The sequence below is a fragment of the Chelon labrosus genome, assembly GCF_963514085.1.
Source record: "Chelon labrosus genome assembly, chromosome: 4".
NCBI classification, from domain to species: domain Eukaryota; kingdom Metazoa; phylum Chordata; class Actinopteri; order Mugiliformes; family Mugilidae; genus Chelon; species Chelon labrosus.
This window is the reverse complement of record NC_140340.1, coordinates 32,619,380-32,646,921: the sequence shown is the minus strand read 5'-3', so window position 1 is coordinate 32,646,921 and position 27,542 is coordinate 32,619,380. Positions and strand designations below refer to the sequence as shown.

The 27,542-nt window shown below is 40.0% G+C and overlaps 1 protein-coding gene across 4 annotated transcripts in view; it reads left to right on the top strand.

Annotated features, from left to right (window-relative positions):
* Window positions 1-17,797: 17,797 nt before the first annotated feature.
* Window positions 17,798-27,542, top strand: part of LOC311487167 (pleckstrin homology domain-containing family A member 6-like) — a 104,630-nt gene continuing 94,885 nt past the window's right edge. For all 4 annotated transcript variants that reach the window (XM_084543330.1, XM_084543329.1, XM_084543328.1 and 1 more), the window contains exon 1: window positions 17,798-18,000. The gene's annotated coding sequence lies outside the window, so the exon portion shown is untranslated. The remainder of the gene's footprint in view (window positions 18,001-27,542) is intronic.

Here is a 27,542-nt window from a genome sequence, read left to right as displayed (position 1 = left end):
AAATTTAGGGTCTAAGGACAGACGATGTCACATACTGTATAGATCAGTGGTCGGCAACTAGCGGCCCGCGGGCCAAAATTGGCCCGCTTCCAGTAATATCTGGCCCGCCAGATGACATTGAAAATCTGATTTGAAAGAAAAAAGTTTTAAAATTATTTACTATCACAAAAACGACAATTCCGTAGAGAATTCAGACCTTTTATTTAGAAAAGATAAAAATAAAATAAAAGCGTAATTTTCTTGATTCAGGACGCACACCGGCTTGTGGTGGGAACGTGGGACATATGCGCTCTTGAAATTACAGAGCAAAAAAGGAAAAAGCGAAAAAAGAAATTACTGTTTAAATTAAATAAAGCAACAATGAATATGACTAACAAAAACGGTAATGACAAGCTTAAAAGATTACTCACTTAATGGGACAACTGGCATCTCCCTTCAGTCACGATCTTTTGGATGTCAGGAGATATGGATGTGACTTTCACCCGCAAGCAGTTATTCCAGATTTTTGTGCGTCAGGCGATCCCTCTCGTGCGTCTTAATGGCATTCATCGTAGAAAAGGTGACTTGTAGGTGGAGGGAAACATCGTCAGCACATAAAAGGCGAGTTTCTTGACCCATCTGTACTCATCTGAGCATGTCATCCAAAAGTCATCCACTGATTGAAATCCATAAGCTCCAGCTGAAATACGGCCTCACGAACTGCGGTCAAGTGCGGTCGTTCACAGAAAGCGAGTCAAGCCAGCCGCGTTCGGATTTTTCTTGCGCGTCTATTTGTTTACTTACAAATATGCCGGGACAGGCCAAAATGCGAAATGCACACAAAAATTAATGAATAAATACAAGCTTTTTCATAACGCAGCCATAGAGTGGAGCTAAAGCAGTAACACCAATAACAGTCTGTAGCAAATTGAAGTTACTTTATTTTAAACGAATGACTTTCTTAAATTACTTTTTTGTTCAAGATATAATAGTAGCCTATAGATGGGGGATAACGTTTTGTTAAGGAGAAAAAAACAGCATGTTTGTAACGAAGCACAGTTCGTTACCCGTAAATATTGCACATGGGTAATTTGCACAACAATAACTTGAGTTTTTGAAATAACTGCACATTGCACTTTAGTCACAATAGCACTTTATTTGCTAGATTTGCACATTGCTTATTTGCACATTTTGGTACAGATACGTAAATTACTTTATTGAATGTTTAAAGAATTTTTAAGTAACCTCGTGGCCACGGGTGGTTACGTGCCGTCGGGCGGGTGCGGGGGTGCACACTCGGCTCCGCCTGCAAGAGAGGGAAGTTAAGCTCTGACAAAATTATGCATATATATATTTATTGGAAATAGTAAACGATAAGCGTGCAAATGTAATTTTAAAGACTTGTGGTGCATATTGTTAAGTGGTAAAGGTGCAATCAGGTGCGATAGCGAAATAAGCGAGTTGTTTGTGTTAACACTTACCTGTCCAGTCGTCCAGTCCGTGGTCCGTGTCCTCTCCAGAGTGCGCGGCCAAAAGATTCCACCGGCCGCACAGGCACGGTCATATACGTTCCGGGAGAGACCAAGCGGCAGGACAGGAAGTGGGGGATTTCTAATTTTGGTGTTTATTTCTATATTTTGTATTTATATTTATATATGTTTATTTTGGTCAGAATGGCAGCAAATATTACTTATTGTAAATATTATGGCTTATTGACAGGGGGAATATTTTGTCATTGGTAAGACAGCAAATTGATAATATTTTAACTTACCTCTGAATGGATGAGTCCAATGATTAGAGCCGGAGACACAGTACATAAGGCGCCATTTACAATCTGTCTGGATTGTAGGTCTGATCTCACTGGATATATGCCATGCTTGTTTGTTGCTGCTATGTTGCGTTTGGGTTTAAATAAATGTAACGGAAACTGAGAAACCGGAGTCTGCTACTTTTCTCGGCATCATCCAGCCGCTCAAGGGTCATCCATTTCACAATGTTTCTGATTGATGTGATGTTTTAAGGGGTGCCGAATGTAAAATTTCGGTTACAATTTTTTTAGCTGATACATTTTCAACATTTAGCTCACTTTCCTCACATTTAGCGCATTTTCCTCACGTTTGAGAGAGATATTATATATATATCTATATGTATATATTATATCTAAATGTTAAATCTAAATCTAAATGTTAAATCTAAATCTAAATATTAAATCTAAATGTTAAATCTATATATAAATGTTAAATCTATATATAAATGTTAAATCTAAATCTAAATGCTAAATCTAAATGTTAAATGTTAAATCTAAATCTAAATCTAAATGGGTCGCCGAGTGTAAAGCTAAATATTTAGAAAATATGCAAATATACCACGCCCCTTCTCAAACCACGCCCATACCACTGGTGAAAGAGGGCTTCGGGGATGGTGAGGACCCAAGCATGGCCGTTTCCCTGCGTGTGGAGGAAATTGAACGGGCGGTTTTGGCGGATGTGCGGGCTGACCTTCAAGGGGTAGTTTAACCGGCACCGTCACCGTCATTAACGGTAAGTTAAGTTGTTTTAATATTAGCGTTAACTCATTTATTATTCATCGCTAAGATACCTAGCTAACGTGACTCGGATGCTACCTAGCAAACAGTCAGCTAGCTTTGGAGAGCGTTTCAGTTAAGAGGATACTCTACTTGGAATACACCACATGAGCAGGATGGAGACATTTTGACATTTAACGCTGTAATATTAAAATTATCAGTATGGGATGTTGTTTCAGGTCTCCGCACCACAGAGTAACCCACAGGCATTTCCAGCGGCGCCCACCGGCACGTCCAGCTTTGCCACCACGGTCGCATCACTGAGATCAGTAAGTTTAGTTGAGATATGAAATGTTAGCTAGAAAAAGTGTTTGTTACCCTAAATTGTCCTTGAAATACATACATTTCCTTTCATCACATCCTGTTTTTCCAGGTGTAAGGGGCACATTTGAAAATGCAGTTCTTGAAATGTTGCCTTCAAATTGTTCTACAACTGTACTGCTCAGTAGAACACTCCCAGTACATGGATTGTAATGTTTTTATTGTCTGTTGTTTTTTACCTTTGTAGAGAAAGCGGTTGGGGAACGTCTTCATAATAGGAACCTAACTGAGGCAGAAAAGGCATTCACCCTGACACTGAGTCCTGGACACATCCTTGCCTTTGCAACAGGAAGCACCAAAGTACCTGCAATTGGATTTTTTCCCAGTCCAAAACTAACTTTCGTCCATGATGACACGAAACACCTTCCCATCCCTCATACATGCGCAAATGAGCTTCAGATCTTTGTTAACAGAAAGAATCTGACAGATGATGATGAGTTTGATTACCATTTTCTTGTGGCTCTCATGAATGGAGCCATTTTTAGTGCAGTGTAGTCAACAAAAGAACAACACAATGCTGTGCACATAGATGTAAAATGAATAAACTGGTGGGTGGCTTTTATGATTTTATTTTTGCTTTCTGTTAAGACATTTTATGACTGTTCAGTCTTTCTAAAATCAAAGTATGTAGTAGTTGACAGGCTATACTCGCAGTTGGTCTTCAGACGATTCTGTGGTAAATGAAATTTTTCCAACAAGGCCATTCTACGCTAACCTGGTCCGAGTTTCTCCTCTGGGTATAACGAAGACAGATGCCTCTGGTGAAAAAGGCAAACATACAATATCCTTTGTGTATGTTTTGACGTGCCTTCGGTTGATGAAGTGTGATCGGGCCCCATAATGTCAAGGGATGGATGGCAGGGAGGCCTATAAAAAAGCAGACCAAGAGATTTTCCTTAATGGGGTACATAGCAATCCTGTGAAAAGTAAAGCTATAATGAACTGCATATACAGCAAGTCCTCTAGGTTGACATATAGTGTTACGGCAGCAATTTTTCATATACAGAATGTAGATGAAATTAGGAGATGACATCTAATTCAATGACATTTCAAGAACTGCATTTTCAAATGTGCCCCTTACACCTGGAAAAACGGATGTGATGAAAGGAAATGTATGTATTTCAAGGACAATTTAGGGTAACAAACACTTTTTCTAGCTAACATTTCATATCTCAACTAAACTTACTGATCTCAGTGATGCGACCGTGGTGGCAAAGCTGGACGTGCCGGTGGGCGCCGCTGGAAATGCCTGTGGGTTACTCTGTGGTGCGGAGACCTGAAACAACATCCCATACTGATAATTTTAATATTACAACGTTAAATGTCAAAATGTCTCCATCCTGCTCATGTGGTGTATTCCAAGTAGAGTATCCTCTTAACTGAAACGCTCTCCAAAGCTAGCTGACTGTTTGCTAGGTAGCATCCGAGTCACGTTAGCTAGGTATCTTAGCGATGAATAATAAATGAGTTAACGCTAATATTAAAACAACTTAACTTACCGTTAATGACGGTGACGGTGCCGGTTAAACTACCCCTTGAAGGTCAGCCCGCACATCCGCCAAAACCGCCCGTTCAATTTCCTCCACACGCAGGGAAACGGCCATGCTTGGGTCCTCACCATCCCCGAAGCCCTCTTTCACCAGTGGTATGGGCGTGGTTTGAGAAGGGGCGTGGTATATTTGCATATTTTCTAAATTTTTAGCTTTACACTCGGCGACCCATTTAGATTTAGATTTAGATTTAACATTTAGATTTAACATTTAACATTTAGATTTAGATTTAGCATTTAGATTTAGATTTAACATTTAGATATAGATTTAACATTTAGATTTAGATTTAATATTTAGATTTAGATTTAACATTTAGATTTAGATTTAACATTTAGATTTAGATTTAATATTTGGATTTAGATTTAACATTTAGATTTAGATATAACATTTAGATTTAGATATAACATTTAGATTTAACATTTAACATTTAGATATAATATATACATACAGTATATATATAATATCTGTCTCAAATGTGAGGAAAATGCGCTAAATGTGAGGAAAGTGAGCTAAATGTTGAAAATGTATCAGCTAAAAAATTGTAACCGAAATTTTACATTCGACACCCCATACTATAGCTGTTAATACGTCACTTTATTAAGTTTTAATATTTTTTCATGCTAGACAGTAACGGTGCAGATCCCCAATATGTGATCAGTTTATCCAAATAACGCCTGGTTGGAAGTTTGCGCCGATGTTTTCGGAGAAGTGAAGCGCCACCTGGGGAACCAAGAGCAGCGAGTCATCTCAGAGGCGAGCAGCCGACCTCCTGAGGTGATCGGCCGGTCAACCTCCGTCGTCATCGCGGGGTAGAAAACGAGCCGATTAGTGTAAAAATACTACCCACATCCTCAAAGTGAATGCTAGTAATGCCGTATTACTCAATGCATTCGTTAAACCTGGTTTCTGCCGCTCAACCAAGCTACAGCAAAGCTTCATAATATTTTCAAATAAACGACTCAAATGCAGTGTTGTGTGTCATTTCTTAACTTAAAGCAACTATAATCACTGTCATTACAAGTTCGGCTGTAGTAAATATTTCATGTGTTCAGCAGATAAACCAATCCAAACCCTGCCTACTGTAAGCCTACTGAAGCGGGAGAACCAAACTGCATTGCTGTTTGGCGTAAATCTATATTGCGCGGTTCTAAACACATCCTAAATAAACTCTCTTTACTTTTTCTTAACATCAACTTAAAGCAATGTCATCGCTAGTTCGGCAATACTAGATATTCGATGTAATCAGTATCTTTTTACAACCCTATTTTAACATATATGTTTGAAAACTGAAAAAACTACAAATATCACGTGACTTGGTATCAAGCTACATGTCGCAGCTCAAGGGATTTGTAGTTTCTACCACGATTAGTGATTTCCTTGAATAGGACGTTATAAATAATAAAATGAATACATAACCGGGGGTTTAAGGGTGTGGGAAACACATTTCTGTGACCAGAATTTAAGCATATAATTGTCAAGTGGGTGAAAAGATACCATTTTGGACAGCACTCCCACTTTCTGTCTATATCCACTAGGTATAGTTACACAGGCACAAAAGGCAGAGTTCATAAGCTTTCTACAGCACTTTGTTCCATGTCTATAGCCCCTTTTGATGCAGAATTACAAGCCTTCAAAAATTCTCAGAAGTCAGGGTTCAAAGGTCAATAGTTCAAAGAAGGAGCCATTTGCAATCCCCTAACTAACATATGCTATTCCCCAGGTTGAGACCTTTCCAACAATATCTTTATTATAGTCCTACAACAAAGTATGGATTTTCACATTTCATGAACACAGCTGTGCACAGGCTTAGATTCAGAGAGCCTTTTGAGGGCTCAGCCCATGAAATAAGGATTTTATTTATTTTTTTAAATAATGAGAAAAAAATCATGTAAAATCATATCTGACAGATTTACAACTGAATTAGTAATTTATATTGTATCTGCTCATTTGTTTTTGCCAATTAATTCCACCAGACTTCTTGAACCTGTGTGTAAACTAACATCACAACAGCTATTTGTCAAGGGACTTTGAGTAAATCAGTTACACGTACCGTTGTTATGATGTCCAATAGGTCATTTCTGACATCTGTGTGTTTCAATGAAAAAACAGTATCTCGAAAAAACACTAATGAGGATATGCGACAGGGGCATTCCTTGATTTCAGAATATTGTAACTTCTATCATCACCTATAGTGTAACATTAAATGTTAATCAAAACTAAATAAATTCTGAGTGATTAACAAGCAATATAAGCACAAACATTCAGCTGATGGTTAAGAATGTACTTCTCGTTGACATGGGCTTGTCTTTTATGCTGGCTAAGCTACTGTAATGAGTGTGATTGGATGAAGTTGTCTGTTAACCCCTCACCCTTTTAAGTGAAAACAAACCTATTCAGGCTGCTAATTTATAAACTGTAAACAATCATGAAACTGAATTGAATGGAAATGAACACAGACAGAGACAGGTTGCAGGTATTTTATTTCAAAACATTACCAGACATTAACATTTATCATTCATGTAGCCAGGGTGGTTAGCACTGATGCCTCACAGCGAGAAGGTCACCGGTTTGAATCCATGGGCCAACTGGTTCCTTTCTGTGTAGAGTTTGCATGTTCTCCCTGTGTCTGCGTGGGTTCTCTCCGGGTATTCCCGCTTCTTCCCGCTGTCCAGAGACATGCTGGTTAGGTTCATTGGTGATTCTAATTGGCAATAGGTGTGCACGTGAGTGTGAATGGTTGTCTATCTCTCTATTTTAGCCCTGCGATAGACTGGAGACCTGTCCAGGGTGTACCCCGCCTCTCGCCCTATGACAGCTGGGATAGGCTCCAGCAGACCCCGCAACCCTTAACAGGAACAAGCAGGTATAGAAGATGAATGAGTGAATTAATTCATGTAGCCTGTCTCCTCAAAGATCAAGCAAAACAGATCATAAAGCAAATATATCAAAGAATATATAATAACTGTCAGTCTCCATAACTGGCATACAACACAGCAACAATAACAAAATCACTATGATACAGTAACAGTGTCAAACAATTTATTGGCTATTTCAGGATGTTACCTTTGAATGTTGTCTTTTGGCTCCCAGGAGTTTTTCCACTTTGTCCCACTGCAAGACAGACAGATAGACAGCATTAAGTATTACTGTTAAATTGCTTTATCATTGGAAAATGTACAATTTCCAACGACACATTCCTCAGGTATGCAGGCATTTTGTAATCAGAATACCTGGTAAAATGATCCACATTCTGTATATGTATGCAACAGCCTATATCTGAAGATGACGTGATAAATTAGTGTAGCCAAGTTAGATAAAAAGGTGCATTATGTAACACAGTATGCATGTAGTACACAATCTAGTATGTATATTGTGTACTACTTCACACTTTTAAATGATCCAATGATCACTCTGACCTGTCAAGAGGGCCTCAAGTTCTCAGGGACCATGTCTGATTTCAGGCATAGGGCAGTTAAAAATTAATATATTACTTAACTACTTCAACAAACGCTTTCTCTTCAGAACAATAGATACTGTGATGGGTAAATTAAGTATGTAAAGTATGATAATAACATTTGAAAATCGGGTTACAGACACCAATGGACACCTGTCTTATCTGTCTGTCCTTTTCCATTCCAGGTTTTCCCTTTTTAAACAACTTTATTTAGCTTTAGCAACAGGGGCGGAGTGGCAATCGGGACGACCGGGACTTTTCCCGGTCGGCCGGCCGAAGGATTTACGCAGCGGATCACAAATTAAGCAGCCGCGAAGCGAACGCGACCGGCCTGAGCTTATCAGAATCATTGACGTTACTAAATTCTCCGTTACTAAATTCTCCACGAATAGCGGCCAGATACTCCCATATACTCCCCTATTAGCTAAATGAAACGTCCAACCAATATTTATATCAGTTGCTCACTCTCTATATCTTAGTCATGGTTAGCTTATCCTGCAGAACATTCATGGTCACAAATTAAAAAAAAACAACAATTTGATTTGTTTGTTTGTTCTTGAATTTCCCCTTGGAGATCAATAAAGTATCTATCTATCTATATATCTAATGTAAAATGGAGCAAAGCCTCTTGGGAATGGGGAATGCGTTTATCCAATGAACCGATTGCAGGTCAAGTCTATTTAAAGTAGCCTAGCCTACAGTAGGGAGATAAATGAGCGCCCCCTCGGTGCTAATGGCATGACCCTATACAGATAATGTAGCCTACGTCTCAGACAGATAGTTGCAGCAAGTTCGAGGAAAAGTAAATTGTTTGGCAGTGGACTGCGTGGTTTTTTGCTAACATTTTAACGTTTTATCGTTTTACCCATGGACGGCAAGAAGAGAAAGGAGAAAGGAGGGGCCGAAAAGGCCAGAATTAAGAAGAAGCGGATGCTGGAGGAGGATGCATCAAAGTGCTCGAAAATTACGGATTTATTCCGAAATCAGGCGTCAAAGAGTGCTGCAGGTGAATTGACGTTATTGCTCGGCGTGAACTAGCACAAGCTAGTCAAATGTTGGTATGATAATGACTTAGTGGCCCACTACTCTGCCAAAGCTGGTATATTTCAGACGAATTAATGACTTTGCCATAATAATCCTTGAGTGGCTCTTGAATTCAACCATTTGTTTGTCAGTGACTAGTAAGTGTTCAGTTTTCTTTATAGCCTTGTTGCTACTAATGAATAGGCTAGAAGCTGTTTGACCAATAGCCTTCACTAGCAGAAGTTAAGTAATGTTAGCAGATGCAAGCGAGCAGGGTTCACGTTGTAGACTCATAATCGTTTCCCAAAATGTATTTAACCTGTTCTATCCAAATTGAGGTGTTTATGTCATTGTGTGGATGTCGATTGTGGTATAGCCCTGTGAGTGAGACTGTTTCACCCTGATTTGGTTGAATGCACTGCACAGAATGATTGTGGAGATTTCTTTTGCGATTTAGTCACTCTGTTGTTATGTAGCCAGTGTGTAGCCAATGCAATACAGAGAACGAGGTCAAAATCGAATTTACAATCTAAAAGTTGTACTTCTTCTTGCTTGATTAGATTTTGGCAATGCATGTTTAATCACATTTAAAGGACATACGATTTTCGAAATTGTATGGTTTAAGCTTAGGTGGTGTAATTAGCTTTCCCTTAAATTGAAATTGCCCAAATTATTCACCCGATTTGCCTTGGATATGTCTCAGTCATTTTTATATCACTTCTACATCAACTGATGTGCATATATCCATGGACATGTCCTATCTGATCTTTCTTTGTCATGATGGAAAATATTAGAATGCATTAACAGTCTATTGGGTCACATTCATTTTCTTCAAACAGATCCAAAAATGTTCAGTACTAACACTGAAATGCATGTGCAGCATAGCCAGACCTTTCAAAGAAAGTTGGTTTTGTTGGGAGGTGAGGTACATTGTATACCCCCTAACTAGTGGCCTATACTATAAGGGGAAATGCAATTATCATTATGCTGTAAAAAGTTAAATTTGTATGTGAGGCCTGTTCTGTTTTTTCTACAGTCTCAGAATTCAGTCAGACTCAGCCCAGCGATGATGCCGATCAGACAATGCTAGGAGAAGAAGTCACGACTACAAGTACAGGTGTGCACACATTGCACAATGTTATAGGTACAACAGAGGTTAGAATGCAGTGTATAGGCTAAACAAAATGCAGAAGTTTATTAGTGAAATATGATAGGAAAATGTAATGATTGCAACATATAGAGAATGAGACATAATATTGGAAAGACATGCTGTCTTAGTGTAACATCAGTGTGGATTATTCGTATGCAACTCATTTTTATACATAATTTATGTAATTGTGTTGCATTTAACCATGTAGTGGTAATACTGTTGATAATAGCTGTTTATTGTACGTCATCTTAACCAGACATGGAGGAGGATGCTTTGATGGTCAGTGCAAGGGAGAGTGAAGCCTCAGGGTTCAGGATAGAAACAGAAACAGATGAGGAGAGGGATGTGGAGAGTACAGAGGCTGGACCAGCTGAGAAGGAGACTGAAAGTGTAGAAGTTGGACCAACTGAGGTGGAAATTGAGAGTATAGAGGCTGGACCATCTGAGGAGGAGATTCAAAGTAGTGAGGCTGGACCAGCTGAAGAGGAGATTTCAAATCTTCAATTATTTTGCCTGTCCCAAGTCTAAAGATCTGTCTTTATTTTTTCAATATCACCCCCAACAAACCCCAAGAAAAACCTTGCCTAATATTTTTCATAGTTGGGATGGGATCAACTGCAAGTGGTTGACTTACTGTAAAGAAAGCCATGCTCTCTTCTGCACAATTTGTTTGGCATTTTCAAAGCCCTCTGCTTTTGACAGCGCTTTTGTTAGAGCAGGCATGCAATCGTGGAAGCATGTACATCAAAGAATCGAGGAGCATGAAAGAAGTCATATCTATCGAGACTGTGCAGAGGCTTATTTCTTGAGGGCACATCAAGGGGACATTGAGACTAGATTAAGGGGAAACCAGCTCTCAGTAAGTAAGAAAAAAACAGCAGGTGATGGAACGTATGGTCAGTGTTGTCAAGGTAATTGGAAAACGGGGTCTAAGCTACCGGGGCTCAGAATTTGAAGCTGCCTACACTTTGGAAGACCGAAGTGTAGACCATGGTAACTTCCTTGAGATGATCATGCTCCTGAGTATGTATGACCCCTGCCTGCAACAACATTTGACTGAATGTATAGAAAAAAGTAAAAAACAGCATGAAGCTGGGGCAAGAGGCAGAGGTTCATTGGTCACTCTACTTTCAAAAGATATAATCAACAAGGTTATCAAAGTGATCAGTGAGCTGATAAGGGAGACAATTGCCAGTGAGGTCAGAGAAGCTAAAATGTTTTCTGTCCAGATTGACACCACTCAAGACATCACAACCAAAGACCAGTGCTCTGTGATTCTCAGGTATGTCACAGATGTGGTCCATGAGAAGTTGGTCGCTCTGGTCGATTGTGAAGCTTCTACTGGGCAGTTTTTTCTCGATCTCCTGAAAGAAACACTCACAAGACTTAATCTTGATGTGTCATGTTGTGTAGGGAGTACTACAGATGGGGCAGCCAATGTGCAGGGCAGTTACAAAGGCTTCTCTTCCTTTCTATCAGAGGAGGCCCCCAACCAAATCCACGTCTGGTGCTATGCACATGTCCTTAACCTAATATTAGCTGACACAACAGGCAGTGTTATTCAGAGTGCATCGCTTTTCACTCTCCTGAACGACATTGCTGTTTTTATAAGGGATTCTTACAAACGTATGAAGACGCGGAAAGAAACCAGCACAGAGAAGCGACACAGAAGACTCTCTCCAATAGGACAGACACGGTGGTGGGCAAAAGATGCTGCTCTCACAAAGGTGTTCGGGTGTTTTGGAAGGCCTGACAGTGCCATGTATGTAGACCTAGTCTTGACTCTAATAGCAGTTCAACTAGACACAACCATGAAGACTACTGCTAGAGCCAAGGCCAAAGGATTCATTGAGGGTCTCCTAAAATATGAGACAATTCTCACAGCCCAAATCTTCCTACGAATTTTTGAGTGCACGTCACCCCTATCCAAATACCTGCAGGCAAGCGGAATGGATCTCCTGACCGCACACCGCCTGGTAGTGGGAACAGAGGATGGGGTGAAGAAGTGTGTGCGAGACTTCAGTGGTGTAAAAAAAGCTGAAGACCAGTTTGTGGAGTGGGCTAATGGTGAGCTGCTGGAGAAGGAGGACTGTGAGATGGAGGTGGAGGTAGCACTACCTGTAAAACGGTGAAGAAAAAGAAGACCATGCCAGGAGAACTGGCAGAAGATGAGCCCTTAACAGCAGCTGAGATTGACTTTGAGGTGAACATTCATAATGTCATTATGGACACTGTTACTCAAAGTATTCATGAGCGCTTTGCTGTGAGTGGAAAGCTTTGCTCAGATTTTGCCTGCCTTGATCCAAAAAACTTCCCTGAGGTAAGGGATAAGGGACTTCCAGCATCAGCAATGCAAAACCTCAGCAATTGCTTAATGAAATTTGATGCCAGAGCCACTACTGGTACCTTACAGGCTGAGCTGAGAAGCCTAGCCACACAGTGGGAAAGATTAAAGCTGTCCCCTCTAGAGGAGTACAAGGTGCGGACCTCAGGAGAAGATGATTCACCTGAAGGCACAGAGGATGAAGAACCATGCAATGTGGGAGGGCCTGACTTGGTTCATGTTAACTATTGTATGTGTAAGAATTGTGCCATTTGAGTTTACCCCATCTTGGCACAATACAATTTACTGACAAATTCATACCATGTAATTGGACTGGCCTACAAATTTCTTTTGACATTATCCACTACTCAAGTGGCCTGTGAGAGAAGTTTTTCTACCCTTAAATTTGTGAAGAACAGACTTAGGAGCACTATCGCCCAAGAGCACTTGGAAGCATTTATGCTCATGGCAACAGAGAAAAACATTCTGATGTCCTTGGACACTGATGGGGTGATCAACAAGGTTGCAGAGACCAGTGACCTTCTGAGACGACACCTCATGTTTTAAGGTAGGACATGTTTCTTTTTATTTTTTTGTTTTCATGACAATGTAATATTACTAAAGTATCCATTCATTAAACTAACCAATTCTATTATGAAATACTGTAATAAAAATGAAAGGCACTCTTTTCCCTGCTCATGTTTTTCAGGCCAAAACTCCTACTTCCCACCTCCATCTGAGAAGGAGGACTACTCTCTGTGCCCCTCAGGAAAGGGCACTTACTCTGTGCCCCTGAGAGAAGGAAACTACTCTCCGTGTCCCTCAGGAAAGGACACTTACTCTGTGCCCCTCAGGAAAGCACTCTACTCTCTGTGCCCCTGAGAGAAGGACACTACTCTGTGCCTCTCAGGAAAGGACACTTACTCTGTGCCCCTGAGGTAAAGACACTGCTCTCTGTGCCCCTGAGAGAAGGATACTACTTTCTGTGCCCCTCAGGAAAGGACTCTGCTCTCTGTGCCCCTGAGGAAAGGACACTTATTTCTGTATATAATCTTCTATAGTTCAGTAGTTCAATAGTTCTCTACAAACCTATTCAAAGTGCCTGGTTTTCCAATTATTTGATTACCTGTGTTATTAGGTTGCCATTGTATAATACTTCTATACCTTTTCTAAATTTATACAGGTAACATATTGGAGTGCTATGGGTCTGATACCCAGATACATGTCCTTGCATGATGCTTGAAATTTCCATCCAATCACAAAGCTCTTTCTAGAATGCTCTTAGTTCTATAGTTCCTTACAAAATTATTGAAAGTGCAGTGGTTTTCCAGTGGTTGAATGGCTTGTTGTATTAGATAGATAGGTAGATAGACAGATAGGTAGATAGGTAGATAGATAGATATATAGATATATAGATAGATACTTTATTGATCCCCAAAGGGAAATTCATCCAACTATCCATAGTTCCTTTCCCCAAATGTATACTAATGTTATATTTCAGCTTCTGTTTATTAATGGAAAACCCATAAAAGCTTTAAACCTACACTTTATTGTCAATAATGTGCATTTGTCTAGTGCCATCTAGTGGTCAGGGTTTATATATCCGGTAAATCCTTCCAAAATGAGTAGACATAAAAGAAACAAAAAGAAACATAACATAATCTGGGTCTTCATCCAGATTAAAAAAAAAAAAAAGATTTAGTATTATATTAAAGGGGGCGATGCGGTCAGAATTTTCCCGGTGGATTTTAGTGCCCCACTCCGCCCCTGTTTTAGCCTGGGTGTTCCCATACTGCTTTGCGCGCGATTTCATTCTCGCTGCAAAAGCAGTCTGGAAACCATCGCCCATATTTTCTCCTGAGATAGGGAACCAATCACAGAACGGGGGGGGGGGGGGGGCAGCAAGACGATGACGACGTCTATGCGCGACACCGAAGCTTGTAGTGTGTTAATCCAACATGGCAGCGGACCTAACGTTACCGTTTGATGCAGCCTTAGACAGTGTTTTAAGTAGCTTAGAACGCAAGTTTATTTTAAAAAAAGAGCAACGTTTGGCGTTGAAAGACTTCATTGCCAAGAAGGATGTGTTTGCTCTGCTACCAACAGGCTTTGGCTATGAATCGCGCGCAAGGCAGCATGGGAATTACCAGGCGCATTTGATAGACATTCGTAGCGCCCAATAAACGGCTGTAGGCATTTGTAAAACCACGCCTCAAATACGAGAAAATAAACACGTAGTTTCCAGACCAGCATCTCATTGAGATGTGCAGTCGCGTCAGCCAGGCTACCCCTGTTTAGCAACATTACGAACATGACATTCACCTGTGCATGTCCTGACGTCTTCTAAAAGTCATATTTACATAACTGTTATCATGCTAGCTAGCTAGCTTACTTTTCAAAAAAATAACTTTTGGCTAGTTGTTTTAATATAGCGTTAGCTCTTATAATGTTAATTATCCCCCCTAGTAATTCTAGATAGTATACTAGAAGGCGAATTAGCATTAAAACGAGCTGGCAACATGTTATATTGTTCTCAAATGTTAAAGGTGCAGTAGGCAAGTCTTACAAAACTAGCTTTCTGTCATATTTGCTGAAACTGACCCTATGTTCAAGTATAATTGCATGAAGCAGGTCATTTTAAAAAAAAATTCGGCTCCTCTGGCCCCACCTAGAGCCTGTAGTGCGATTTGCAAGACATCCAACGCTCCACATTAGGCTCGTTCGACTTCATGCAGATCTGTGCAGATCTGACTTGACGTGATGCATGCTGGGATGGACGCAATGCATACTGGTTAGAAATCCTGTCCGACTTGTGTCAGCCGGGGAGGGACTTACCACCACGTCACCATGTCACATGACCTTAAAATATCGCGGGAGTCTTCGCCTGCAGTCAGATCTTGCAGTTGCTTTCCACGAACTGCACGACCGGAAACCCGCCCTCATGACGTCAGTTCAAAGACGTGATTGGGCAGTTTGGGAGGAATCTCCTCATGACGATTTTGACGTTTCTCGCTTCGTTATGTTGGAATATGCGAAAATGAACAGAAATCGAAGGGATACCTTCTTATATGTGATTTCTGCAACAATGGTAGGCTGGCCTACTGAAAACGTTGTGCATCTGACTGCAGTTCAATGCAGTGTTCATTTCTTCGATTAAACAGTAAAAAGGCATTTTTAACATGTTGGTAACACGGGTATAAATTCCGGTAACTCCAAAGCTTCTATTTCGTCGGCAACAACGAATGCAAACGCAGCGAGATCCGCCATTGTTTACACGAAGTTGACCGTGTCCGACTTGTCTGCAGCCGTTTTATGCTCCACCCCTACAGTCAGCGTAAGTTCACGTTGACGTATGCACCTAAGCCTCAGACAGGCGCAGACATCTCAAACGAGCCTATTCAGATGCACCAATCAAGCTCAGGGGTGTATCTAACAGAGTGTCAATCACTGCTCATGGACACGCATTTCATAGCGCCCTCCCCTCCCTCCACCACCTCGACCTCGCCGTGGGCGTGTAGAAGGAGCCGGGATGTAATCCTCGTCTGAGGCCTGTGCCTCAGCTTCACTCTCAAACATCTAACCACATCAACAGGTAGCGGTCATATATCTACCACATACCAAATTGATAAATCTAAACTGTGGATAAAACGCCACAATGAATGCTTCTAACTGTTATTGATAGCAAACATCACCGATGTAGGCTACTTTCAGAAACATCCTAACCTTGGTTTTGTCCTAAAGTTGACTATTGCTAAATATTTTGACCTAAAGTATAACGACTGTATCGTTGTACTTTAGGTCAAATTATTTAGCAATAACGAAGGGTATTATAAAAACTACGTCGGTGTGTTCCATGCTAGTTTGTTTACTCGCTCTCTCTCGGTTCTCTGCTCGTACACAGTATTCCAGGGCCAATATGCACGCGCTCTATCGTGCACAGCTCTCCCTTGTGGGGGGAGGGGCTTGGGAGACCGTTTTGGGCTTTAGCGGAAAGTGGGGAGGGACTGAGAAGTTGTCGATGTTCAAATTTTTTGGCTAAGTCCTGGATCTTCGCAATCCTGCCTACTGCACCTTTAATTAAACACATTTGCTGTACTTACCTTAATTCGTCCAACTATGACGGATGTCGCTGATTAATCCCCGCAATCCGCAATACTCTCCTGTTACCGGTAGGAGCGCTAGTGCAAGAAGGATGCATGTACAAACATGTGGTCGTATAAGTTGGAGGACTTGTTGATACAACCATACGGGGCGGCTGTGGCTCAATAGGTAGAGCAGGTTGTCCACGAACCGGAGGGTTAGCAGTTCAATCCCCCGGAATGTGCTACATGCCAAAGTGTCCTTGAGCAAGACACTGAACCCCCAGTTGCTCCCAGTGCGTGGCACTGGTGTGTGAATGTGCGTGTGCTTGTGTGAGTGAATGGGTAGATGTGTCTATGACTGTGAAGCACTTGGAGTACCAATAGGTAGAAAATATAACAAAAGCTAAAAATCGACAATAAAAAGAATAGAGAACTAAAAAAAGAACAAAAAGTATACACAGTATTTACAAAAATTATAAGATAAGTGAATAAGTGAATATTAAAAAAGTTAAATTAGAATGCAATGAGGTGTACTGAATTTAGGTAAGATTAAAAATAGAGTTTTAAATTAATTAACTTAAGTAGCTTAACTACTTCAATATACACTTTCTCTTCAGAACAATAGATACTGTGATTGGTAAATTAAGTATGTAAAGTATGATAATAGCATTTGAAAAAAGAAGTGGATTAATGCCATTGCCACCTAGGGCTTCATCTGGTTCACACCATAGATAAGATTTTTTTATTTTTATGGGGAAATTAAGGCGTTACAGCAGCAAGGAACAACCTGTGTACTCTCTATGTTTTGGGTACAACTTCATCTGTTTCCGATATTCCCGTCTTCAGTCTGCATTTATTAACGGTATACATTTTAGTCAACTACATTTTTCTTAAAGACAAATGATACCAAAAACATCCACACAAAGAAATACTTGCCCTCAAAGTGTGAATGGAAATTTTCCCATAAATAATATCCCAGATCACTTGTTGACATAACACACATTATGCTTGTGTGTTATCATTCGGTCACTTTGTGTACTGTCCTTTATGTTACTGTCAGAATGGATTTTTATTTTTCCAATTAAAGTTTACAAGATCACTAAATCATTCAAAGGTGTATGTGAGACACTAGCAAGAGAGAGACCACACCTCTTATGCTTACTTTTGTCTTATGTATGAGTGGCTGAAGTCTCACTGGTGCAGACAAAAACAAGCAGCAGGTACAGTTTGCTGGTGGCCAAGATTCCTGCAACACTGAGTCACATGGGCTGTTCACTATCACACACACACACACACACACACACAGGGGAGGGAGCTGCATTGTGTGATTGCACAAGCCCTTCCCCCTTCCTCAGATCTCTCTCTCTCTCTCTCTCTCTCTCTCTCTCTCTCTCTCTCTCCCTCCCGCCCTCCTTCCTTGATCTATTGCCATTTTGCTCTCTGTATTTTCTCTATCATACATACAATCACACGGACACACGCAGTCAGCAGCAGAAGAGAGTGTCGGTGAAGAGTTACTTGCGGGATATAAGAGGTACGAGAACACAGACAGACCTCTTTTCAACCTGCTGAAATTTTCATGGCTCCTTTTAGCTAGCAGCTGTGCTACCCCTCTACAGCACTCCTGTTTATCGCTAATGGATCCTAGAGTATGCTTGTCTGTGTGAGAGCCATCACTACCGCTTAGGGGTTCCTTGGGCCATATTGGATTTCTCTAGGAACCAGTTACTGTGGCAGCAGAGAATGTGCCGGGAGAAGAGCAATTCTGATTAGATTCTCATGTTTGGGTTTTGAACATTCCTGCCTTTTTGCTGTCTTATTATGCAGGCTGAATAAAGGAATTCAGGCTGTAATTGTTATGTCTCTGTGAAGAAGCTCTAGGAAAGCTATTCTGTATCTCTGTCTCTTCCTGAGATTGTTTTATATTTTCATTTTCCTCTTCAATCCACCGATCTGGAAATTGAACAAGGGTAATCTACTTAACACTGTGTCCTCCTTCTTGTCTGTGAGGTCTTCAGATGACGTTGCCTGCAAGTTTTCCTTTAAGGTCAGTAACATCTTGATTGAGGGACAGAGAGTGCTAGTAGGTTTATATGTAATGGCATTTTAAGCAAGTTATGCAGTGACTGTTGGACAGTGTAAATTAGTGCAAATTACTTTCTTTGTGTACAACATTAGAGGATGTAGTTATTGTGCTGAATTAATGGATGTGTACAGAAACGGTGCAAATGTTTAAAATGATTCAGTATTTCATTTTTAGAGTGTAGACCAAACACAACAATTGCTCTAACCTCCGAGTAACCTCTTTGTGTGATGGGACTGCTTATTACAAAAGCTGGGTTTACTAATAGTTTAACTTGCTCCTTGTCTTCACTTGTATGGCCTAGTGAATAATGTTGTCCTGGCTGATGGAAGCTAAGTGGTTTCATGGCTAAGCAACATGATATTCTTTATCACAGTCAAAAGGCCCAAAGGGTACTGGAGTCTCTCCTCTCATAATATTGGAGTGATGTTTTTTTTTTTTTTTCAGTCGGTGAAAATACCTTGGATTAGGACTACAGCTTTAGATGTTTGTTGTTGATGTTTTTTGAGTTGTATTATTTACGTTTTGTTTTGACACAAGCTGTTTTTCAGTGAAATTGTTGACTTTTTAGCCTACATTTGATCTCTAACCAAGTTGTTTTGAGGCTGGTCTGGAGAATCTAGTGTAAAAATCAACAGTAACAGTTTGACTGAATAATAAGTGCAAATTGGTCTCACACAAAAAAGGCCATATTGCATCACCTCAGCGTCGACAGCACAGACAGACCTACATCCCATTTTAATACAAATAACAAAAAATGATACATCCTTATTCAATAATATCATTAAAAGAGAAAATTGTTTTTGCAGTTGGAAGAGACAAATAATTGCAATCAAAAGTGAAAAATAGATTAAATGTATTATTGTCATTCCTGATAAAGTAAAGTGGATTTGATGAATCACATCAGCAGCAATGGCAATCTACTGTAAGGTCCAGAGGCAGCAGTCATCTGACATAAATCATTGTCGGAGCTGAATAAATATGAGACTTTGAAGATGTAGTAATGTAGGTACATTACACATTTCTACATCTTCAAAATAAGATGATAGCTAAATAAACCATTATATAAATAGACAATTTGTTTCTACATCAACATCAGTATAGTCATGTAACAAGCCCAGTGCAAACTCTGGTGCAAAGTCCAGTTGTTGTACCCACAGAGTGCACACACGTAAACAACCACATTCACATATACATGCAAAGGAGACAGACTGTGCAAATATACTCAGTGTGACTTGGCAGCTTGACAAGTGTTAGGGTACTTTTTGTTAGCTAATGGCCTGATTAGAAACTCAATAAAAGTATCTAATCAGGTAAACTGTAAGAGCAGCAGTTCAGCAGAAAACACCACTAAAACACACTGTTTAATGTGAGACCTGCCACCGATCAAGCATTGTATATTAAATAATTAGACGGTGGAGAATTTTTGTGTGGAGTTGATTTGGTGCAACTTGCAACTTAGTCTCAGACTGAGGAAATGTTACAGTACAACAAAATTTATATCTGCTATTCAAACATACAAGTCGTTTTAATGCCAGTCTTCACACTAATGATAACATTACAGTACAGAAAGTCTGTCTAATACTATGATATGAAGTGCAGTGCTGTCAAATTGATTGGTTAAGTCCTGTTGCTTATGCTGATCAGTAGAAGTAGTGTGTGTAGTTTTGTAAAATGGACTCGATATACTCTGTCTCACTGGAATTCCTCCTTCAAGGTGTCCAAGGGGTGTGGCTCAGAGTCTATGTGGTCCTGTCCCAGCATGCCTTATTCATAGATGTCTGGGGATTTCTGTCCAACTACTTCTTTTCATGATCAGTTTCAATTTGAAATGCCCCACAGACAGCACAGAGAACGTGTTTATTATATTTGGGACTTTGTTTGCTGTAACTTAGACCTGCCCAAGATACAGAAATTCAGCACACACTCAAAGATTTTGTCTGCAAATGTACTATTTTTTACCTCTTGTTTTACCTCTTGCTACATTTCAAAATTTGAAAGCACCTTAAACATAAAAAAAATGTTTAACGGTTACTACACACCCCACAAACCTAAATATTATTTTTTCTAAATACCAGTAAGTCAATTTTTAAATAGCAGCTATAGGTATGTGTAGATGTGTGACTCAACAGACTGAGTCACGCGGTCACACCTGTGGGTGTGTATCTTTGGTTTGTATGAGCAGTGGAGCCTAGCCTACTCCATCTTGAGAGTAAGCAATCCAATAGTCCTCTAGTCAGGTACAGCAGTATACACTCATCAGTGACAAAGCTAGCTAATCGTCTTCCAGTACCAGAGCCGTTTCTTGCTATAGGCGAACTAGGCGAATGCTTAGGGCCCCTAGGCCACCAGGGGGCCCAAAAGCTGCATGTTTGTCGTCATCTGAAGAGAATTAAAATGTCCTGTCTTTATCTGTTGCTATGGTGTGCAATATGGCTAGATTTGGTATCGAACCGATACCAAGTAAATACAGGGCTAGTATCGCCGGTACCGATATAGATACTTTTTAATAATTACGGTAGATTCATTATCAGTCTGAATTAATCTAAATCTGAATGAATTTTCATGACATTTAAGTGTTTTGTGATTTGCCTTTTGGATTATTAATCAGTTAAAATCCAGTACAGAATTTGAGCAAAGTTTGTAAGTAAATAGAAAATACTTTATTATCACAATAAAAGTTATTGTTCAGAAATAACACAAAATGATCACTTGAGGACAAATGAAAAGAAATTATTTTTCAGGCAGAATGTTCGGAAACTACAATACAATTATAAAACTAAATCTCTCCCTCTAATTAGAAGTGTGCCACTGTTTTATAATTTAAATCAATATTTTAAGTGATTTATAAATATAAGGCATTGTGTTTATTATTTTAGACTATTGTGGCAGTGGATCATTTATCTTAGTTTTAATTCTTTAACTAAGATAAGATAAGATAAGATAAGATAGGACTTTATTCATCCCCGTGGGGAAATTAGGGTGTCACAGCGGCAGAAAAACAACAGTGCAAGATGCAAAAAAGACACAAAAACATAAAAAATAATAGAATAAGGCAGACAAATATGTTATGTACAAAAAAATATTTACATATTGCAAAAGGTAAACAAGAGAGGCATGGCCGAAGAGTTCTCCTGATGCTAAAAAAAACACCAGTTTTTAATCTCACCACTTGCAGCGCCGGAAGTAAGATCCAATGTGTAAATCAACGTAGAAAACTCTCCGTTAACTCTCCGTTAAGTGGCAACTCCGTTAAGTGCAGTGTTGGGAGTAACGCGTTACAAAAGTAATGCAGTAATGTAAGGCATTCCAAAAAAAAGGGTAATATTTTACTCGGTACAAAGGTCAGTAACGCACGTTACAATGCATTTTCCCCCGAAATTAAGTGGTGTTTTGTTAAATACTATGACCAATAACACCGCGAGATCAGCAGAAGAGAAAAATGCCGCGCAAATTGTAAGACGTTTCTTCCTGTACGGCTGAAGCAGACTCGACGTCGGACAGTACATTTTCGAGATGGACATACTCTCATTATTTTCAGTTTGTTAGAGACAAAGAATGTGAAGCATAGTAGTTAAGTGCACTTTACGTGCGAAACCAAAATATCTATCTACGTCGCGAAATAGCACAAGTAATCCATCGAAACATTTAGAGCGGTTCCAAGCTAACATTAAGTTAGTGAAAAGAAAGCAAAATGAGGACGAAAGCGGAGACAAAGCAGTTAAAGGTCTGTTTTTAACTAAATTCTGGCTATTCTGGTTGTCTTATTTTAAAAGGGTTTGTCTATGATAAGATGACAAAAACAGCACAATCGAAGAAAGTATGTGGTTTAAAAATAATATTTTAACGAGGACCCCACCACCACCACCACCACCAGTGGTATGATCCACCTCTCTTGTTTAACCCCCTTTATCACTAGCACTGACACATTACAGTCATTAGCAACAGCCCTAACTTTTACTGTTGTTGTTATTGTTCAGTAGGAGTTTACGAGCTGACATTTTTTTCTCTCTCCGGTAAGCTAATAGTGCAGGTTGTCAATCAACCACTGTCCACAGTTTATATTAAGCTTTTGGTTTGTGCATATGTGTTGATGTTAAAGCGAAGATGTAAGACTAATACTGCCTATCGACAGAGGACATTTACAGCTTTTGCAATGATAACAAATGTAAAGGGGTGGGGCTTTCAGCATTCTTACAAAGATTGGGGAATTGAAAAAAAACAACGTGATTGGATAATATTTTTTTCCTGGTAGTCAGCTTGCTAGGGGTTGCTTTTTTTGACATTTATTGACCTTAATTTTGTTTTGCACTTATTGGTCCTACCTCACCTTCTCATTTAAATGCAATTTCTTTTCTTTATTTTTTAAACCAAATGATAGCTTATTGACACAGTAGTTTGACATTAAAGGAAGATGTGTTCTCTCATTTATTGTTGTCTTTCCAGTCTTTGGTGGGGGGTGCTCAGCACCCCTAAAGCTCTGACCCTAGAATCGCCCCTGACTGCACCTATTACATTATTCTGTTAGCCTTAAGCCTATAGGAGCATAATAAGATACATTTAGAATAAGTATATATATATTTGCAGTTATTTTGGTGAAAGTAACTTAAAAGTAATGCAGTAGTAGTGTAATGCCTTACAATTCAGAGACAGTAATATTATAATGTAACAAATTACTTTTAAATGACAGTAACAAGTAATACATAATGTATTACGTTTTTGAAGTAACTTGCCCGACACTGGTTACGTGACAACTTTGTAATTAGGTGCAAGCTATAAAGGAACACTGTACATCACAATGTTTAGTATAAAAACTGATTATTTTTTTATTTGTTTAATTTTAACTGTAGCCTGTTTTGCTCATGAAGTGTAATAGATTGTGGCATCTTAGTGGACCATCTAAGGGTTAGGAATCTCTTCATCAAAGTTTGATAAACTAGGGGCCCCCAAACAGCATCTTGCTTAGGGCCCCCACAAAGCTAGAAATGGCCCTGGCCCCATAGACTAGAATTGCCTCGAGGTGTGGAAACATCAGTTTCAGTACAGACTTCTGTCTGTACCCGGCTGGCCTTAGGCAGATGGGTCCCTCCATATGAGCTGGGTTCTGCTCGAGGTTTCTTCCTGTTAAAAGGGAGTTTTTCCTTGCCACCGTTGCCTTCAGGCTTGCTCTGGGGGTTTCAGGCCGGGTTTTTGTAAAGCGTCTTGAGACGATTTGTATTGTTATTGACGCTATATAAATAAAATTGAATTGAATTGAATCAGTTCCATTCAGGGACAAATATGGTAATTTGAAGCCACAGTATACCCATCTACTCAGATTCCATTACACCACTGACACTAGTGATTAATCTAAGACAGTACTTCTCAAAGGCAGGACGGGGGACTTTCAGTATTAGTTTATTTATTCATGCTTGAATGATAAACAGGCCTCCAGTCACTAGGTGGCATCAGTGCTTAAACTAATCAACAGGCTGCCTGTTCAACCCAGTAGAAGAAGTACACAGGAACACCTGTGTACAGAACTGACAGAGGGTATAGCTAACAGGCCGGTCGTTTGCGAGCGCGCGCAGCATCAAAAAAAAAAAAAGCACTGTTAGCCTCGTACAAAGTTTCCCACCACATCGCAAAGTGCAAAATAAAACTCACACGATATCCCATTGAATAATTTGCAATTTTTCTCTGTTTTGAGAATCTGTTGGTTGTGGTTTTGATGTTTCTGTACCTTTTTCCGCGAAGGAAGAGGTACAAACAGTCCATGGCCCGGGTGGGTGGGGTCTGTCGCAATGTGTCTGGCCCTCTTCTGGGACCTCATGTACGAAGACTTGCGTGGATTTCCTTCTAAAACGTGGCGCACGTTCAGATCTAGAAGCATTTTTCTTTCGTACATTCCAATCCCGACCCCTCCCTGTCCACGCCCCTTTTAAATATGCAACTCCATGTCCACGCCTCTTTTGAATATGCAAATTATATTTACATTGACCCTGTCCCTGAGATTCCCCTCTCTGCACGATCAGAAAATGAAAACATAAGAATGAGTAAGATGGGGAAAAAAGAAGAACTTGCTGGAGCCTATCCCACCTGTCATCGGGCGAGAGGCGGGGTACACCCTGGACAGGTCGCCAGTCTATTGCAGGGCCAACACAGAGACAGACAACCATTCACACTCACACGCACACCTACGGCCAATTTGGAATCACCAATTAACCTAATGAGCATGTCTTTGGATGGTGGGAGGAAGCCGGAGTACCCGGAGAGAACCCATGCAGACACAGGGAGAACATGCAAACTCCACACAGAAAGGCCCAGTCGGCCCATGGATTCGAACCCGGGACCTTCTCGCTGTGAGGCAGCTTTAATTTTAGTGTATTTCAATGTGTTGCATTGCTCTTTCCAGTACTGTATGGGGCTCTCCACCTTGTTTTACAGTTGATGTTGAATGCTTCACATTATGAGCCATTCCAAGCCTTCTTCATACTTTTTTATTCCCATCATTTTGGTACAAGCTAATATTCGTTTCATCCATCTTAAGAATGCATTTCCAGAATCTGGGCTTTCTGTTATTGAAGCTCATTTATGGTTTGCCTCTTGTTGTGAAGTCTTCTCTTTAGCTGACTTGCATAAACACATGCCCTCCTCCTTGAATATTGATTCTGATAGTTTCACTTACACTGAAAACACATGTTTTGGATTCACAGAAACAGCTCCCAAATGCATATACCACATCCGGAAACAACTGCAGTCCTAACTGATGAGGAAATATTGGTAGAATATCCCACATCTGTCCATAAAACAGCTTTTGACTCACAGCAGAATGTCTGCACTTTACGCCTATATTTACTATATAGATTGTGTTTTGCTGATATTTTAAATGCCCAATCAGTAATTTTTGTATTTCAGTTAACAGTGTGTTGTGAAAGATAGTTTAGCAATACATTTTTGTGAATTAATTGCATTTTATGTATAACATGTATGTTAGACTCAGTATTTGGGTAGTTTATTTACACATATGATCCTTCTTTGGAGTACAAACAGTGAATGTGAGAACTGCTAGGATGGCATTTTTGTGACCTACCTATGTGACCTGTGACCTATCACAGTCACTGCTATGTTATTCAGAATGGCTGCATTGAAAGCTTTTCCTGGAGGGTGGTCTTTCAAGCTGGATGAAAACACACACACATGCAGTCGCTGACACAAGTTCACATTGTTCAGGAAGAGTGGAAGTTTTCAGCATTAATGCACAATAACAATATTAAAGATAAAGCTCCAATACATTTTGAAATTTAAACATTTGGTACATTTTGGTAAATGTATTTGGCTTGTATTTGTCTTGCACTTTTCTACCCATCAGTACTTACCATTACCCACTCAACACACTAAACCACACACATATTCACACCAGTCCCAAGCACTGGGAGCAACTCAGGTTCCATTGTCTTGCTTAAAGACCCTTTGGCATGTGGTCCGTGGACCAGGGATCGAACCACTAAGCCTCTGGTTTCTGGACAACCCACACTACCTACTGAGCCACAGCTGCCCCATTTTGGTTATAAGCCTGTTCAAATGCTTATAAATATTGCAAGAGATTGTGACAGATACCGACTCAACGTACAATGTTAGGGATTGCCACTAAAAGCAGCTGTGTATTTTTTATCTTTATTCAAGAGGGTGTGAGAGAATGCTTGTGTGAGTAGCCATACATTTGAGAACTAAATCAGATTGTATATTAATGCAAGGTCTGAACAGGCCCTTCATATGGTAACTATTTGAGTATGTGCAAAGGGTTTCACTATACAGCACAGCAATCTTTAATAGAGATATAAGGATGTGAATACCACCATTCCAAACCCTGCAGTATAGTGAACTATAAACCTTTTTATGAAACATAAAAAATAGACAGAATCTTGAAGCTGTCTTTGGTTTGCTATGCTATGGTTTATTATTATGTTGTAATATTAATTGTCTAGTTTTGTTTGTTAAAAATGTGTAACATACACTAATATTATGTAGGTCTCCCTTGTGCCTCCAAAACAGTCTGACTTATTAGAGAATGTACATGAGCCATCTGAGGGTGTTCTGTGGCAACAGAATGTTGTTAGTGGGGGAATCTAAGGGTTGAGGGAAGAGGCCTCTGTAGATCAGACTTGTTCCAGTGCATCTCACAGACAGGTTTCTGTGTGTGTGCCTGTGTCAGGCTGCATTTTGCTGAGGATGGCTGCTGCCATCAAGGAGCGTTGTTGCTATGGGATGGGAGTGCCTGGTCTGGTCTAGGTGGGTGGGACCCAGTAACATCCACACGAATGCCATGTCCACACATTTCTCAGTAGAACATTGCACTGTCACAAGATGGTCAGTGTTATTTACATCTCCTGTCAGTGTCATAATGTTATGCCTGATCGATGTGTAACATCACCTCCTTTTTTTTTCACTCCTTGACTAGTTGAATGTTAACAAAGGAAGCACAATGGCAGGAGGGAGGCTAAAGGGAGGCACACACACGCACATACACACACCAACACACACTTACATTTCCCCCGCCTCTGTTGCTAGGTTACTACTGCCTCTTATTATACAGCCATTTTAGCCAATTGCATCATCACATGTCACTGCTTAAGGTGGAGCCACCTAGTGCTCCAACGTGGAAGGGAACATCTACTGTTTAGTGACATAATTTCCTGCAGCACTTCTTTTTCCAATGTCACTGCAGTGACGCCATCATTCTCTTCTGACACAGAGATGCACACCAACATTAAAATCTATCAGTCTTTTAATTGAATTAAAAATCTTCATCTTTTGATACGATTCATATAATAATGTTTATGTTTATGAAAAATATCTGAAAATCAATGAAAATTATTTGAACCCAGCAGCAACCCACAGCAGTTAACGTGTTATACAGTAATAGCACATAATTGCATGACTAGTAATAGAATAAAATAGAGGACAAAAGCTTGGTTCCAGAGAAAAGAAAGTGGAGGATAGGAGCTCGGTGC